Genomic DNA, 14,355 nt, shown 5'->3' with positions numbered 1-14,355 from the left:
GGCAATGACATCACGTCCGACAAAAACGACATCAAACAAGGGATCGTCGATCACTTCAAAGCCTTCTTAGGTCAACCACGTGAACCTAAAGATGGCTACCAGACGGAATTCCTTTCATTGATGCCAAAGCTCGATGAAGAAGTTAAGGCACGGCTAGAACATCCCATTACCCTGAGTGAGATAGAGTGCGCAATAGACGAGTTGGCGCCCGGTAAAGCACCTGGGCCTGATGGCTTAGGGGCCACTATCTATAAAACTTTTAAGTCTGCGCTGGCTCATGTCCTCCAACTAGTTATTAGCGAAGCGTATGACCGAAAAAGATTGCCCTTGTCCTTCACAACCTCGCATATTGTGCTAATCCCGAAGAGTGATGATGAAAAGAAACGCTTGTTGCCTGGCTCATATCGCCCGATAACTCTAGCCAACGTTGACTATAAAATATTCACGAAAGTTTTAGCAAAACGACTGCAAAGTGTCATCAAAACAGTGGTAGGGCCGCACCAGATTGGTGGCATTAAGGGGCGCAGTATTACAACAAATGTACACGTGGCTCGAAGTGTGCTAGAGTGTTGCGATGCGATTGGCGATTACGTCGCGATGATGCAGATCGATTTGGCAAAAGCCTTCGACCTCGTCTCGCACAGGGCTCTACTATACATACTTGAACACACGAATGTTGGCAGTGTGATAACGGAAGGTGTCACGATGGCGTACAAGAACTGCTCAACGCGAATTATTGTTAATGGGGAGCTCACCGATAGCTTTCGTGTGCTCTCGTCGGTGCGTCAAGGATGCCCGCTTTCGCCCCTTCTGTTTGCTGCTTATCTCGAGCCATTCTGCTTGGCCATTAAAAACAACGAACGCATAACAGGCTATCGACTACAGGCAGCACACGTTAAAATATTGGCGTATGCAGACGACATCGCGATTTTCTGCACTGATAAAGCGAGCATTATAGAGGCAACTGCTGTTGTCGAAAAGTTTTGCAATTCAACTGGAGCCCAGATAAACTGGGATAAAAGTTATGGCTTCTGGCATGGGAGTTGGGAAGACAAGCCGGAGACCTTTTCTCGAATGAATTGGTCAAGGTTACCTACACAGTACCTGGGGGTGCCTCTCGGAAGTTACCGTGAGCCCGAGCAGTACTGGCTCGACCAAGTTTCGACAGCAAAGGAAAAGGCTGACGGTTGGAGAGGCAAGCAATTGTCAATGTTTTCTAGAGCCACTGTTTGCAACCTTTTTTAGTTTCCAAGATATGGTATGTTATGAATGTGTTGTGTGCTGCGCGGGTAAGCGTACAAAAAATTCACCGCATTTTCGCCACTTTCATTTGGGCCTCTACCTGGGAGAGGACGAGTCGAACAAATTTGTTTTTCCCGGTCAAGAAAGGTGGGCTTGGTCTGGTTCACTTGTTTTTGCGACAAATTGTGTCACGCTTTGTGTTTCTGCGGGATCAAAATGATCCCTTTCTTCGAACACTAATTCAAGTACGGCTGAGTAGACTTCTTCCAGGATTTGTTGTTTCGTCGGCTCAGAACATGCCGGGAACCGTGACTGGGTACCTGCGTGAAGTGGTGCTGGCGCATAGGATGTTGAATGTGCGTTTTTCGCTGCAGTATCTGTCCATCGTTACAAAAAAAACAATTCTACAGAGATCTTGTGGACACGATGCTACCAGTTTCTTTGTACCGTTCGCCACACCGTGGAGGCCCCGGACAGGACGTTCTAAAAAGAGTCAAGAAAATGCCAGTAAGGCCATCAACTAAGTCTTTCTTTTTCAAATTACATACAAACACACTTCCCGTTAAGACCTGGCTTCATAGCAAGGGTATTTTCATCCCCTGGACAACGGACTGCTTTTTATGTAAAAAACCAGAAACAATAGAACATGTTTTCCTAGATTGCTGGGACCCGATCTTTCACTGGGACGTTCTGCAGAGAACGCTGAAGAAGCAGTTACCCCTGGACCCGTATGGAATACGCTTCTTGCCAATAGATACCTCAGAGGAAGTACCGTATGACCTCATTATGGTCCTGGGCCTCCACGCGATGTGGAAAACTCGCATGCAATTTGAACATGCAGACATCGTTGTGAAACCGGTGCGAGAACACTTCATTGAGAGTGTTGTTTACGTGAGAGACGCATACAAAGTACTGCCTGATCCACCACAATGGATGTCTGTATTGGATGAACTGGTGTCACTGAAAAGATTTTAGTGCTGTGTTGGCCAAAGTGTGGCTGGCACGTTTTATCATTTGTAACATTTGATTTTGTACGTCGACGACGGCAATAAAGAAAAAAAAAGAAATAGCTCAGTTGGGAGAGCGTTAGACTGAAGATCTAAAGGTCCCGGGTTTCGGCATATCCGCTATTTTTTGTTTTATTGACAGCTGTAAATAAGATGACAAAGGGATTCATATACTGCATTGTAAGCTTTTCGGCTATTTCCTCATTAACGCCATTGTTAAACCTTAAAGAAGAGTGATTTGCGTAAAGGAAGTGGCGGAGCAAATCTGTTTAAAAAACTGTCGCGCATACTGCGAATAGGTTAAAGGGCACGCTCATGGGAATAAAACAATCGCTTTGCGCTGCACGGCTTAGACTTCCGTTCTGCCGAAATAGCTCAGTTGGGAGAGCGTTAGACTGAAGATCTAAAGGTCCCGGGTTTCGGCATATCCGCTATTTTTTGTTTTATTGACAGCTGTAAATAAGATGACAAAGGGATTCATATACTGCATTGTAAGCTTTTCGGCTATTTCCTCATTAACGCCATTCTTAAACCTTAAAGAAGAGTGATTTGCGTAAAGGAAGTGGCGGAGCAAATCTGTTTAAAAAACTGTCGCGCATACTGCGAATAGGTTAAAGGGCACGCTCATGGGAATAAAACAATCGCTTTGCGCTGCAGGGCTTAGATTTCCGTTCTGCCGAAATAGCTCAGTTGGGAGAGCGTTAGACTGAAGATCTAAAGGTCCCGGGTTTCGGCATATCCGCTATTTTTTTGTTTTATTGACAGCTGTAAATAAGATGACAAAGGGATTCATATACTGCATTGTAAGCTTTTCGGCTATTTCCTCATTAACGCCATTCTTAAACCTTAAAGAAGAGTGATTTGCGTAAAGGAAGTGGCGGAGCAAATCTGTTTAAAAAACTGTCGCGCATACTGCGAATAGGTTAAAGGGCACGCTCATGGGAATAAAACAATCGCTTTGCGCTGCACGGCTTAGATTTCCGTTCTGCCGAAATAGCTCAGTTGGGAGAGCGTTAGACTGAAGATCTAAAGGTCCCGGGTTTCGGCATATCCGCTATTTTTTGTTTTATTGACAGCTGTAAATAAGATGACAAAGGGATTCATATACTGCATTGTAAGCTTTTCGGCTATTTCCTCATTAACGCCATTGTTAAACCTTAAAGAAGAGTGATTTGCGTAAAGGAAGTGGCGGAGCAAATCTGTTTAAAAAACTGTCGCGCATACTGCGAATAGGTTAAAGGGCACGCTCATGGGAATAAAACAATCGCTTTGCGCTGCACGGCTTAGACTTCCGTTCTGCCGAAATAGCTCAGTTGGGAGAGCGTTAGACTGAAGATCTAAAGGTCCCGGGTTTCGGCATATCCGTTATTTTTTGTTTTATTGACAGCTGTAAATAAGATGACAAAGGGATTCATATACTGCATTGCAAGCTTTTCGGCTATTTCCTCATTAACGCCATTGTTAAACCTTAAAGAAGAGTGATTTGCGTAAAGGAAGTGGCGGAGCAAATCTGTTTAAAAAACTGTCGCGCATACTGCGAATAGGTTAAAGGGCACGCTCATGGGAATAAAACAATCGCTTTGCGCTGCACGGCTTAGATTTCCGTTCTGCCGAAATAGCTCAGTTGGGAGAGCGTTAGACTGAAGATCTAAAGGTCCCGGGTTCGATCCCGGGTTTCGGCATATCCGCTATTTTTTGTTTTATTGACAGCTGTAAATAAGATGACAAAGGGATTCATATACTGCATTGTAAGCTTTTCGGCTATTTCCTCATTAACGCCATTCTTAACCTTAAAGAAGAGTGATTTGCGTAAAGGAAGTGGCGGAGCAAATCTGTTTAAAAAACTGTCGCGCATACTGCGAATAGGTTAAAGGGCACGCTCATGGGAATAAAACAATCGCTTTGCGCTGCACGGGCTTAGATTTCCGTTCTGCCGAAATAGCTCAGTTGGGAGAGCGTTAGACTGAAGATCTAAAGGTCCCTGGTTCGATCCCGGGTTTCGGCATATCCGCTATTTTTTGTTTTATTGACAGCTGTAAATAAGATGACAAAGGGATTCATATACTGCATTGTAAGCTTTTCGGCTATTTCCTCATTAACGCCATTGTTAAACCTTAAAGAAGAGTGATTTGCGTAAAGGAAGTGGCGGAGCAAATCTGTTTAAAAAACTGTCGCGCATACTGCGAATAGGTTAAAGGGCACGCTCATGGGAATAAAACAATCGCTTTGCGCTGCACGGCTTAGATTTCCGTTCTGCCGAAATAGCTCAGTTGGGAGAGCGTTAGACTGAAGATCTAAAGGTCCCGGGTTTCGGCATATCCGCTATTTTTTGTTTTATTGACAGCTGTAAATAAGATGACAAAGGGATTCATATACTGCATTGTAAGCTTTTCGGCTATTTCCTCATTAACGCCATTGTTAAACCTTAAAGAAGAGTGATTTGCGTAAAGGAAGTGGCGGAGCAAATCTGTTTAAAAAACTGTCGCGCATACTGCGAATAGGTTAAAGGGCACGCTCATGGGAATAAAACAATCGCTTTGCGCTGCACGGCTTAGATTTCCGTTCTGCCGAAATAGCTCAGTTGGGAGAGCGTTAGACTGAAGATCTAAAGGTCCCGGGTTTCGGCATATCCGCTATTTTTTGTTTTATTGACAGCTGTAAATAAGATGACAAAGGGATTCATATACTGCATTGTAAGCTTTTCGGCTATTTCCTCATTAACGCCATTCTTAAACCTTAAAGAAGAGTGATTTGCGTAAAGGAAGTGGCGGAGCAAATCTGTTTAAAAAACTGTCGCGCATACTGCGAATAGGTTAAAGGGCACGCTCATGGGAATAAAACAATCGCTTTGCGCTGCACGGCTTAGATTTCCGTTCTGCCGAAATAGCTCAGTTGGGAGAGCGTTAGACTGAAGATCTAAAGGTCCCGGGTTTCGGCATATCCGCTGGTTTCTTTTTTTGCGACATCTGTAAATAAGAAAAACAAAGGGAGTTATTACTGAATTGTAAGCTTTTCGGATATTTCCACATTAACGCCTTTGTTAAACTACTAATAAGAGTGATTTGCGGAAAGGGAGTGGCGGAGCGAATCTGTTTAAAAAAGTTTTGCGCAATTTGCGAATATGTCAAAGGGAACTTTCATGGGAATGAAACGATCGCATTGCGCAGCACTGCTTCGAAATTCGTTCTGCCGAAATAGCTCAGTGTTTTACGTGTTGCAAGTGATGACCATGACCAGAAGTTCGTTTCAAAAATTCCACCGAGTATTCGCGACTTTTATATGGGGATCGCAGTGGGAGCGCACCAGCCGGTGCAATTTGTTTCATAAGGTGAAAAATGGGGGACTAGGGCTCTCGCATCTTTTCTTCAAGCAGTTGGTGAGCAGATTCTTCTTTGTGCGGGATCAAACTGATGTATTTTTGAGAACTGTGATCCAAGCACGATTACAGAATTATCTATCTGATTTTGTTGTATCATCGTTTTCTTTGAAAGCAGGACCGCTTAGTTCTTATTTGCGTGAAGTGGTAATGTCTATACGCTTGCTCAAGGCAAGGTTTTCATATGAATACTTGTCTGATGTTACGAAAAAGCGTTTGTATTGTGATATTCTTGATGTATTCTTACCAACACCTGTCTATCGAGCTGTCTACAAGCTAGGTCCTGAACGCGATGTGTTAAAGCGTGTTAAAAAAATGCCGATCAGGCCCTCAGTTAAAACATTCTTTTTTCAAATACATACCGACAATCTCCCTGTCAAGCCATGGTTACAAAGTAAAGGTCTGTTTGTACCTTGGTCAGTAAATTGTTTAATCTGCAGGAAACCGGAAACAATAGAACATATTTTTCTAGACTGCCACGATGCCGTATTCCTGTGGGATGTCTTGCAAAGAACTCTTAAAAAAGAATTGCCATTAAGCCCTTTTGGACTCCGGTTTCTTCCATGTGCGGATACAGGGGAAGTGCCGAGTGATATGCTAATGTTGCTTTGTATGCATAGCGTATGGAAGACCAGGATGGATGTTAGGCATGCCCATATACAAATTCACTCAGCAAGACACTATTTTGTTGAGAGTGTTATCTACACCCGAGACTTGTTCAGAGCCCAATGTGAACCCCCAGAATGGCTACCTGTATTGGATCAATTGGCTTCTGTGAAACATTTTTAAGCCACATACACCAGCCGAGCTGTGGCTGGTGTATTTACAATATGTACATGTGTATCTGATCAATTTTGTTTGTGTTTGTGAAATGGCATTAAATAAAAAAAAAAAAAAAAAGCCGAAATAGCTCAGTTGGGAGAGCGTTAGACTGAAGATCTAAAGGTCCCTGGTTCGATCCCGGGTTTCGGCATATGCGTCGTGGTTTCTTTTTTTGCGACATCTGTGAATAAGAAAAACAAAGGGAGTTATTACTGAATTGTAAGCTTTTCGGATATTTCCACATTAACGCCATTCTTAAACCTTAAAGAAGAGTGATTTGCGTAAAGGAAGTGGCGGAGCAAATCTGTTTAAAAAACTGTCGCGCATACTGCGAATAGGTTAAAGGGCACGCTCATGGGAATAAAACAATCGCTTTGCGCTGCACGGCTTAGATTTCCGTTCTGCCGAAATAGCTCAGTTGGGAGAGCGTTAGACTGAAGATCTAAAGGTCCCGGGTTTCGGCATATCCGCTATTTTTTGTTTTATTGACAGCTGTAAATAAGATGACAAAGGGATTCATATACTGCATTGTAAGCTTTTCGGCTATTTCCTCATTAACGCCATTCTTAAACCTTAAAGAAGAGTGATTTGCGTAAAGGAAGTGGCGGAGCAAATCTGTTTAAAAAACTGTCGCGCATACTGCGAATAGGTTAAAGGGCACGCTCATGGGAATAAAACAATCGCTTTGCGCTGCACGGCTTAGATTTCCGTTCTGCCGAAATAGCTCAGTTGGGAGAGCGTTAGACTGAAGATCTAAAGGTCCCGGGTTTCGGCATATCCGCTATTTTTTGTTTTATTGACAGCTGTAAATAAGATGACAAAGGGATTCATATACTGCATTGTAAGCTTTTCGGCTATTTCCTCATTAACGCCATTGTTAAACCTTAAAGAAGAGTGATTTGCGTAAAGGAAGTGGCGGAGCAAATCTGTTTAAAAAACTGTCGCGCATACTGCGAATAGGTTAAAGGGCACGCTCATGGGAATAAAACAATCGCTTTGCGCTGCCGGGCTTAGATTTCCGTTCTGCCGAAATAGCTCAGTTGGGAGAGCGTTAGACTGAAGATCTAAAGGTCCCGGGTTTCGGCATATCCGCTATTTTTTGTTTTATTGACAGCTGTAAATAAGATGACAAAGGGATTCATATACTGCATTGTAAGCTTTTCGGCTATTTCCTCATTAACGCCATTGTTAAACCTTAAAGAAGAGTGATTTGCGTAAAGGAAGTGGCGGAGCAAATCTGTTTAAAAAACTGTCGCGCATACTGCGAATAGGTTAAGGGCACGCTCATGGGAATAAAACAATCGCTTTGCGCTGCACGGCTTAGACTTCCGTTCTGCCGAAATAGCTCAGTTGGGAGAGCGTTAGACTGAAGATCTAAAGGTCCCGGGTTTCGGCATATCCGCTATTTTTTGTTTTATTGACAGCTGTAAATAAGATGACAAAGGGATTCATATACTGCATTGTAAGCTTTTCGGCTATTTCCTCATTAACGCCATTCTTAAACCTTAAAGAAGAGTGATTTGCGTAAAGGAAGTGGCGGAGCAAATCTGTTTAAAAAACTGTCGCGCATACTGCGAATAGGTTAAAGGGCACGCTCATGGGAATAAAACAATCGCTTTGCGCTGCACGGCTTAGATTTCCGTTCTGCCGAAATAGCTCAGTTGGGAGAGCGTTAGACTGAAGATCTAAAGGTCCCTGGTTCGATCCCGGGTTTCGGCATATGCGTCGTGGTTTCTTTTTTTGCGACATCTGTAAATAAGAAAAACAAAGGGAGTTATTACTGAATTGTAAGCTTTTCGGATATTTCCACATTAACGCCATTGTTAAACTACTAATAAGAGTGATTTGCGGAAAGGGAGTGGCGGAGCGAATCTGTTTAAAAAAAGGTTTGCGCAATTTGCGAATATGTCAAAGGGAACTTTCATGGGAATGAAACGATCGCATTGCGCAGCACTGCTTCGAAATTCGTTCTGCCGAAATAGCTCAGTTGGGAGAGCGTTAGACTGAAGATCTAAAGGTCCCTGGTTCGATCCCGGGTTTCGGCATATGCGTCGTGGTTTCTTTTTTTGCGACATCTGTAAATAACAAAAACAAAGGGAGTTATTACTGAATTGTAAGCTTTTCGGATATTTCCACATTAACGCCATTGTTAAACTACTAATAAGAGTGATTTGCGGAAAGGGAGTGGCGGAGCGTATCTGTTTAAAAAAAGGTTTGCGCAATTTGCGAATATGTCAAAGGGAACTTTCATGGGAATGAAACGATCGCATTGCGCAGCACTGCTTCGAAATTCGTTCTGCCGAATTAGCTCAGTTGGGAGAGCGTTAGACGGAAGATCTAAAGGTCCCTGGTTCGATCCCGGGTTTCGGCATATGCGTCGTGGTTTCTTTTTTTGCGACATCTGTAAATAAGAAAAACAAAGGGAGTTATTACTGAATTGTAAGCTTTTCGGATATTTCCACATTAACGCCTTTGTTAAACTACTAATAAGAGTGATTTGCGGAAAGGGAGTGGCGGAGCGAATCTGTTTAAAAAAGTTTTGCGCAATTTGCGAATATGTCAAAGGGAACTTTCATGGGAATGAAACGATCGCATTGCGCAGCACTGCTTCGAAATTCGTTCTGCCGAAATAGCTCAGTTGGGAGAGCGTTAGACTGAAGATCTAAAGGTCCCTGGTTCGATCCCGGGTTTCGGCATATGCGTCGTGGTTTCTTTTTTTGCGACATCTGTAAATAACAAAAACAAAGGGAGTTATTACTGAATTGTAAGCTTTTCGGATATTTCCACATTAACGCCATTGTTAAACTACTAATAAGAGTGATTTGCGGAAAGGGAGTGGCGGAGCGAATCTGTTTAAAAGAAGGGTTGCGCAATTTGCGAATATGTCAAAGGGAACTTTCACGGGAATGAAACAATCGCATTGCGCAGCACTGCTTCGAAATTCGTTCTGCCGAAATAGCTCAGTTGGGAGAGCGATTCGACTTCCGGACACCGTCGGGTACGGACGTGGTTGACATGAGCTCCGTCAGCATCGGAGCGACTTCAGCGGCGGAACAGGGCCGCGTTACCAGGACAAATATGAACGAGGATTCGGAGTATCAGGGGCTGCTGCCACAATTACCAACTGGGCGAGTTGTTTTGAACAATTTGTTTTTACACTCAGACATGCGTGCTAGACCGTATCGCGTGGAACATTTCCGGGACATGCTGGCAAGTTTGAAGTTGCTGCCCGACGTAGTTGCGCTAGAGGCGTATCAAATGAATCACGTATGGGCAGTAACATTCAAGAACGGTGAAGCTGTGAAGCAAATGCTATGTGCAAGAGATGTCAAGGTCAAAGAGCGGCGTTGCATGGTTATCGATCCTGGGAACCAAGCGATGCGTCTAAAGGTGCATTGGATGTTTCACAACCTTCCGGATGAGGATGTGTGCGAAGCCTTGGCACCCTTCGGCACTGTCAAGGACATTACTCGAGAACGGTGGCGTGTTCAAGAACTGCGAGAGAAAGGTTCGTCAACACGGCTTGTCAACTTAGTGTTGTGGAAGGGACTGACAGTGGAAGACGTGCTACATTTGTTGCGTGTCGCGGGGGAACAGGTCTTGGTAGTAGCACCAGGCAGAGCACCGCTTTGCCTTCGGTGCAGGAACACCGGACACATCCGTCGGGAATGCCGCGTTCCTTGTTGCGCACTCTGACGTCGCTATGGGCATGACGAGTCGCAGTGCGTGAAAACATACGCGAGCGTGACAGGGCTAGCAGCAAAAGAGGAAATGGTTGATCTTCTAATGGATGAAGCCAAAGTTGCTGAAGTGTCTCCTGGTGATGCGGATCAGACGAAGGTACCGGTGACGCCCCCTGAGCAAGAGCCACGGGGACCAGAGGAGGGAAAATCGCTCGAGACAAGTGAGCCTGGAGATGAAGTGAAACAGAGCGCAAAAAACGACCCAAACATGGTTGACAACGTAGACATAGAACCATAAAGTACCGATACGACTTGCAGCGACGAAGCGTATGCTGAGGAAATGGAAGTAGCTGGCGTAAGCGGGTCCGTCGTGAATAGAACTCGCGACCAAACCGACCGCGTGGACGGCGATTTAGGAGACCCTACAAGTGAAAAACCACCTGCAAAATCAGTGGTTACGCATCGGCCGACCTTTCGACCGAAACCAATTATCCCGCCGGAAAGACAACCGGCGGCTAAAAAGTCAAGTAGGACGTGAACACGTGCCTGCGAAGGCGCACGGGCGGAGAACCACGCACCATGGCTACAAACTCGAGAAAGGTCGTGTGCTACGCATCCAAGGTACGCGTGAAGACGGTTTTTGGAAATTGTGGGAATCTGTGTATACTGACATGCATGCATGCATCTGTTGGACGTTATGCACGTTGGGTGTAGGCGCGGAATGCGCAATATGCGGTCAGTTTGTTTTTAATCGACAATGGCAGTGAATCTGGTGAGAGGACTGCGAGTGGCCAGGCTTAATGTACGTGGCCTTGCCGCAAGACGTCGGCAATATTAGGTCAGTCGCCTCCTTGCTGAAAATGAACTGGATCTTGTTGCAGTACAAGAAACAAAGGTTGAAAGCGAAGAACAAACTGATCGCATGGTAGCCACTTTTAGGATGTATGATAACGCTTGTGTGTGCCATGCTGTGGGGACGTCCGGGGGCTGTTTACTTTTGATACGAAAGAGTTTCGGTATCACTGAGCAAGCGCTCACTGTAAGTGAAACTGGTCGTCTTATCGCTTTTGATTTTTCTTTCAGTGGTTTTCAGTGGAGACTTATTTGTGTGTATGCGCCCAATGATATGCATGAAAGAAATGTGTTTTTCGCCGAAGTTGAACAGTATCTAAGTTGGGACAGCGATAGGTATATAAATATTTTGGGGGGACTTCAATTGCGTCTGTTATGCTCAAGATCGCGCTAAGCGAACCGCAGTGCGGGGCAAGAGTGCTCTGTATTTGAACACCCTAGTTCAGGAATACAACTTAGAAGATGTTGGCCGTCTCTTAACCGGTACAACACAACTGCAATATACGCATTGTCAGCGCGGCAGTCAGGCGAGATTGGATAGAGCGTATGTTTCGCTTGACCTTGTACCAACATGTAACGGCTATGTTGCACAGCCGGTCTCTTTCAGCGATCATAGTATGGGGTTTTTTACCATTGGCGCCCGACCAAAACAGTCACGTTTCAACTGGCAGCTTTGGAAATTTAATCAGAACCTTCTTGAAGATGAATGCTTTGTTAGGAGAGTAAAAGAAGAAATAGCAAAAGTATTAAACGACCAGCCAAGGGACTATGCATGGGAAGAGCTAAAAATTAAAGTTAAAATGATCGCGATTGAAAGGGGATGTGTTAGGAGCCACAATGAAAAAATTAAGGAAAAGGAGCTCCAACGACAGCTCGAGTTCTTGCTTAACATGGTGAGTGCCGAACCTGGAAAGCTTACAGGTGATATTAGCACCGTTAAAAACGAATTGGTAGCTATTGACATTAGAAAATATAAGGCTGCTGTGATTCGGGCGCGAGAAGAGAGGCTATGGGTTGATGAGAGGCCAAACAAACGCGCCCTGGCCAATGAAAAGAGGTATGCTATGAAGAATGAAATTCAACAAATCAGGTATGATGATAAGATCACATCGGATCAAAAAATGATAGAAAACGTCTTTGCAGAGAACTATCGGAAACTTTTTGGTGAAAGGGAACTGGTGGATTTAGGGTTTGAAACAGATTTCTTGAATTGCATGCCACAACTTGATGATGACGTAAGAGAGAGATTAGAAGAACAGATCAGCAAACGTGACATCGAGCATGCGATAGCAGAGCTGGCTGACGGAAAGGCGCCGGGACCGGATGGGCTGGGATCTGCTTTTAAGTGCGAATGCACTTCTTAAGCGACCCCGAAAACTCCGCCGGCATCCGCGCTCCTCCTCCTCTCCCCTAGCAACGGCGTGAGGAGCGGAGAGGAGCGTCTGTAGCAACGGCGCAGCGACGTCACGCCCCACGTGACTGCGCGCGCTCCGCCCTCCGCTCCTTGGCTGCGCGCGCCCCGCGCCGGCTCCGCACCGCTCTCCGCGCCGTGACGTCACGGCGCGTTGTGCAGCTGGCGCCTCCGCGCCGTGGCTGCGCGCGCCGCGCCGGCTCCTCGCACCCTCTCCGCGCCGTGACGTCACGGCGCCATGCAGCTGGTGTGCCTCTCCCCCCCGTTAGGTTTGCACTCACCCTCGGCCGCCGCCTCTCCCCTCGCGCTGACAGCTCCCTCCTCGCCCGGTAACAACCCCTCGTGTGCGTACTCTCCCCACCACTCACCCCCTCTCCAACCGCCTGGTGTGTTTCGCTCCGCCGTCACGTGTTGTGTGTGTGGCGCCGGCGCGTCAGTCGTGCTCTCTCGCTGCCGTCTCCTTCGCTCGGCTCTGCAGTTTAGTCGCGCGCGCCCCCTCATAGCATCACCCCGTGCTTCGCACTTCCTCATACTCCCCTTCGGAGAAATGCGGGTTTTTTATAAAGCTTTCGCACCTGAAGTGTCATATATATTATTACAACTGTTCGCTGAGGCATACGAGAAAAAGCACGTACCTTCGTCATTTCGTAGTGGCCATATGGTCCTAATCCCAAAAACAGACGATCACGAGAAGTTTCTATCAGTAAGCTCATATAGACCAATTAGTCTTACAAATACATACTACAAGGTATTCATGAAAATCCTGGTGAAGAGGCTACAAACTGTGATCAAAGACATTGTCGGGCCACACCAAACATGTGGCATCAAAGGGCGCACCATTTCCACCAACACTCATGTGGCACGCAGTGTACTCGAATGCTGTGACGCCTTTTCAGGTCGAGTTGCCATGCTGCAGCTCGACCTAGCGAAGGCATTTGATCGAGTGTCACATGAAGTGCTGTTTCTTATTCTTAATTACGTAAACGTTGGCAATGTTATTATGGAAGGAGTAAAAATGGCATATTGGGGCTGTACTATACAGATTACCATTAATAAAAACCTGAGTGAAAGGACTTCAGTCAAATCCAGAGTCCGGCAAGGATGTCCGCTCAGCCCCCTGCTTTTTGCGGTCTACCTTGATCCATTCTGTTTAGCCGTGATCCGCAGCGAGAATATTAGAGGATTTAGACTGCAAAGGACCGAAGTAAAAATGTTGGCGTACGCGGATGGCATTGCTGTTTTCTGCGATGATCGAGAAAGTATCCGAGAAGTCGTTCGCGTGGCAAAAGAGTACTGCAAGCAAACAGGATGCGAAATAAATTGGGAAAAAACCTGTGGCATATGGCATGGTCATTGGGACGTAACGCCAGATTGTTTTGCATCGGCACGCTGGACGACTACACTAGCAAAATATCTGGGAGTGCCACTCCAGCATTACAAAGATAGCAAGGATTACTGGTTGGACGAAACTGATAAGATGAAGGAAAAAGCAGGTGGCTGGATGGGACGAGGCTTGTCAATGTTCAGCCGCGCTAGTGCTTGTAACTTGTTTTTAGTAGCCAAAGTGTGGTATGTAATGCAAATTCTGTTCATGGCTAGAGTGAATGTGCAAGAGATACATAGGGTATTCGCTGTGTTTTATGGGGTTCCAGTTGGGAAAGGGTCAGCCGCAGTAATTTGTTTCGGTCAGTTCGCAGTGGTGGACTGGGTCTCGCTCACTTGTATATCCAGCAGCTTGTGCCGCGCTTTTTCTTTTTACGAGACCAAAGTGATGGTTTCTTGCGAACAGTAATTCAGGTACGGCTGGCAAAAACTCTGCCACAGTTCATTATAGCGTCTTGTGAAGACAGAGGACAAAGTGTGACTGGATATATGCGTGAAGTGGTTATGTTTTTCGTATCTTGCATGCGAGGTTTTCCTTGGAATATTTATGTACCATCACAACGAAAAAAGCTCTATAAG

At 45.5% G+C, this 14,355-nt stretch overlaps 7 non-coding genes across 7 annotated transcripts; all 7 read left to right on the top strand.

The window, feature by feature from the left end:
* The first annotated feature begins 3,858 nt into the window (after positions 1-3,858).
* On the top strand, positions 3,859-3,931 carry Trnaf-gaa (transfer RNA phenylalanine (anticodon GAA)). Its single transcript has one exon. It is a non-coding gene; the product is annotated as a tRNA-Phe (tRNA).
* Positions 3,932-4,181: 250 nt separating this feature from the next.
* Trnaf-gaa (transfer RNA phenylalanine (anticodon GAA)) lies at positions 4,182-4,254 on the top strand. The gene has a single exon. It is a non-coding gene; the product is annotated as a tRNA-Phe (tRNA).
* A 2,271-nt stretch (positions 4,255-6,525) lies between these two features.
* Trnaf-gaa (transfer RNA phenylalanine (anticodon GAA)) lies at positions 6,526-6,598 on the top strand. Its single transcript has one exon. It is a non-coding gene; the product is annotated as a tRNA-Phe (tRNA).
* A 1,495-nt stretch (positions 6,599-8,093) lies between these two features.
* On the top strand, positions 8,094-8,166 carry Trnaf-gaa (transfer RNA phenylalanine (anticodon GAA)). The gene has a single exon. It is a non-coding gene; the product is annotated as a tRNA-Phe (tRNA).
* Positions 8,167-8,419: 253 nt separating this feature from the next.
* On the top strand, positions 8,420-8,492 carry Trnaf-gaa (transfer RNA phenylalanine (anticodon GAA)). The gene has a single exon. It is a non-coding gene; the product is annotated as a tRNA-Phe (tRNA).
* A 253-nt stretch (positions 8,493-8,745) lies between these two features.
* Positions 8,746-8,818, top strand: Trnaf-gaa (transfer RNA phenylalanine (anticodon GAA)). Its single transcript has one exon. It is a non-coding gene; the product is annotated as a tRNA-Phe (tRNA).
* A 252-nt stretch (positions 8,819-9,070) lies between these two features.
* Trnaf-gaa (transfer RNA phenylalanine (anticodon GAA)) lies at positions 9,071-9,143 on the top strand. The gene has a single exon. It is a non-coding gene; the product is annotated as a tRNA-Phe (tRNA).
* Positions 9,144-14,355: the final 5,212 nt, after the last annotated feature.

The sequence above is a fragment of the Dermacentor silvarum genome, chromosome 3 (genome assembly GCF_013339745.2).
Source record: "Dermacentor silvarum isolate Dsil-2018 chromosome 3, BIME_Dsil_1.4, whole genome shotgun sequence".
Taxonomy (NCBI): Eukaryota; Metazoa; Arthropoda; class Arachnida; order Ixodida; family Ixodidae; genus Dermacentor; species Dermacentor silvarum.
The sequence above is the reverse complement of the archived record's forward strand: the minus strand, read 5'-3'. Positions and strand labels throughout refer to the sequence as shown.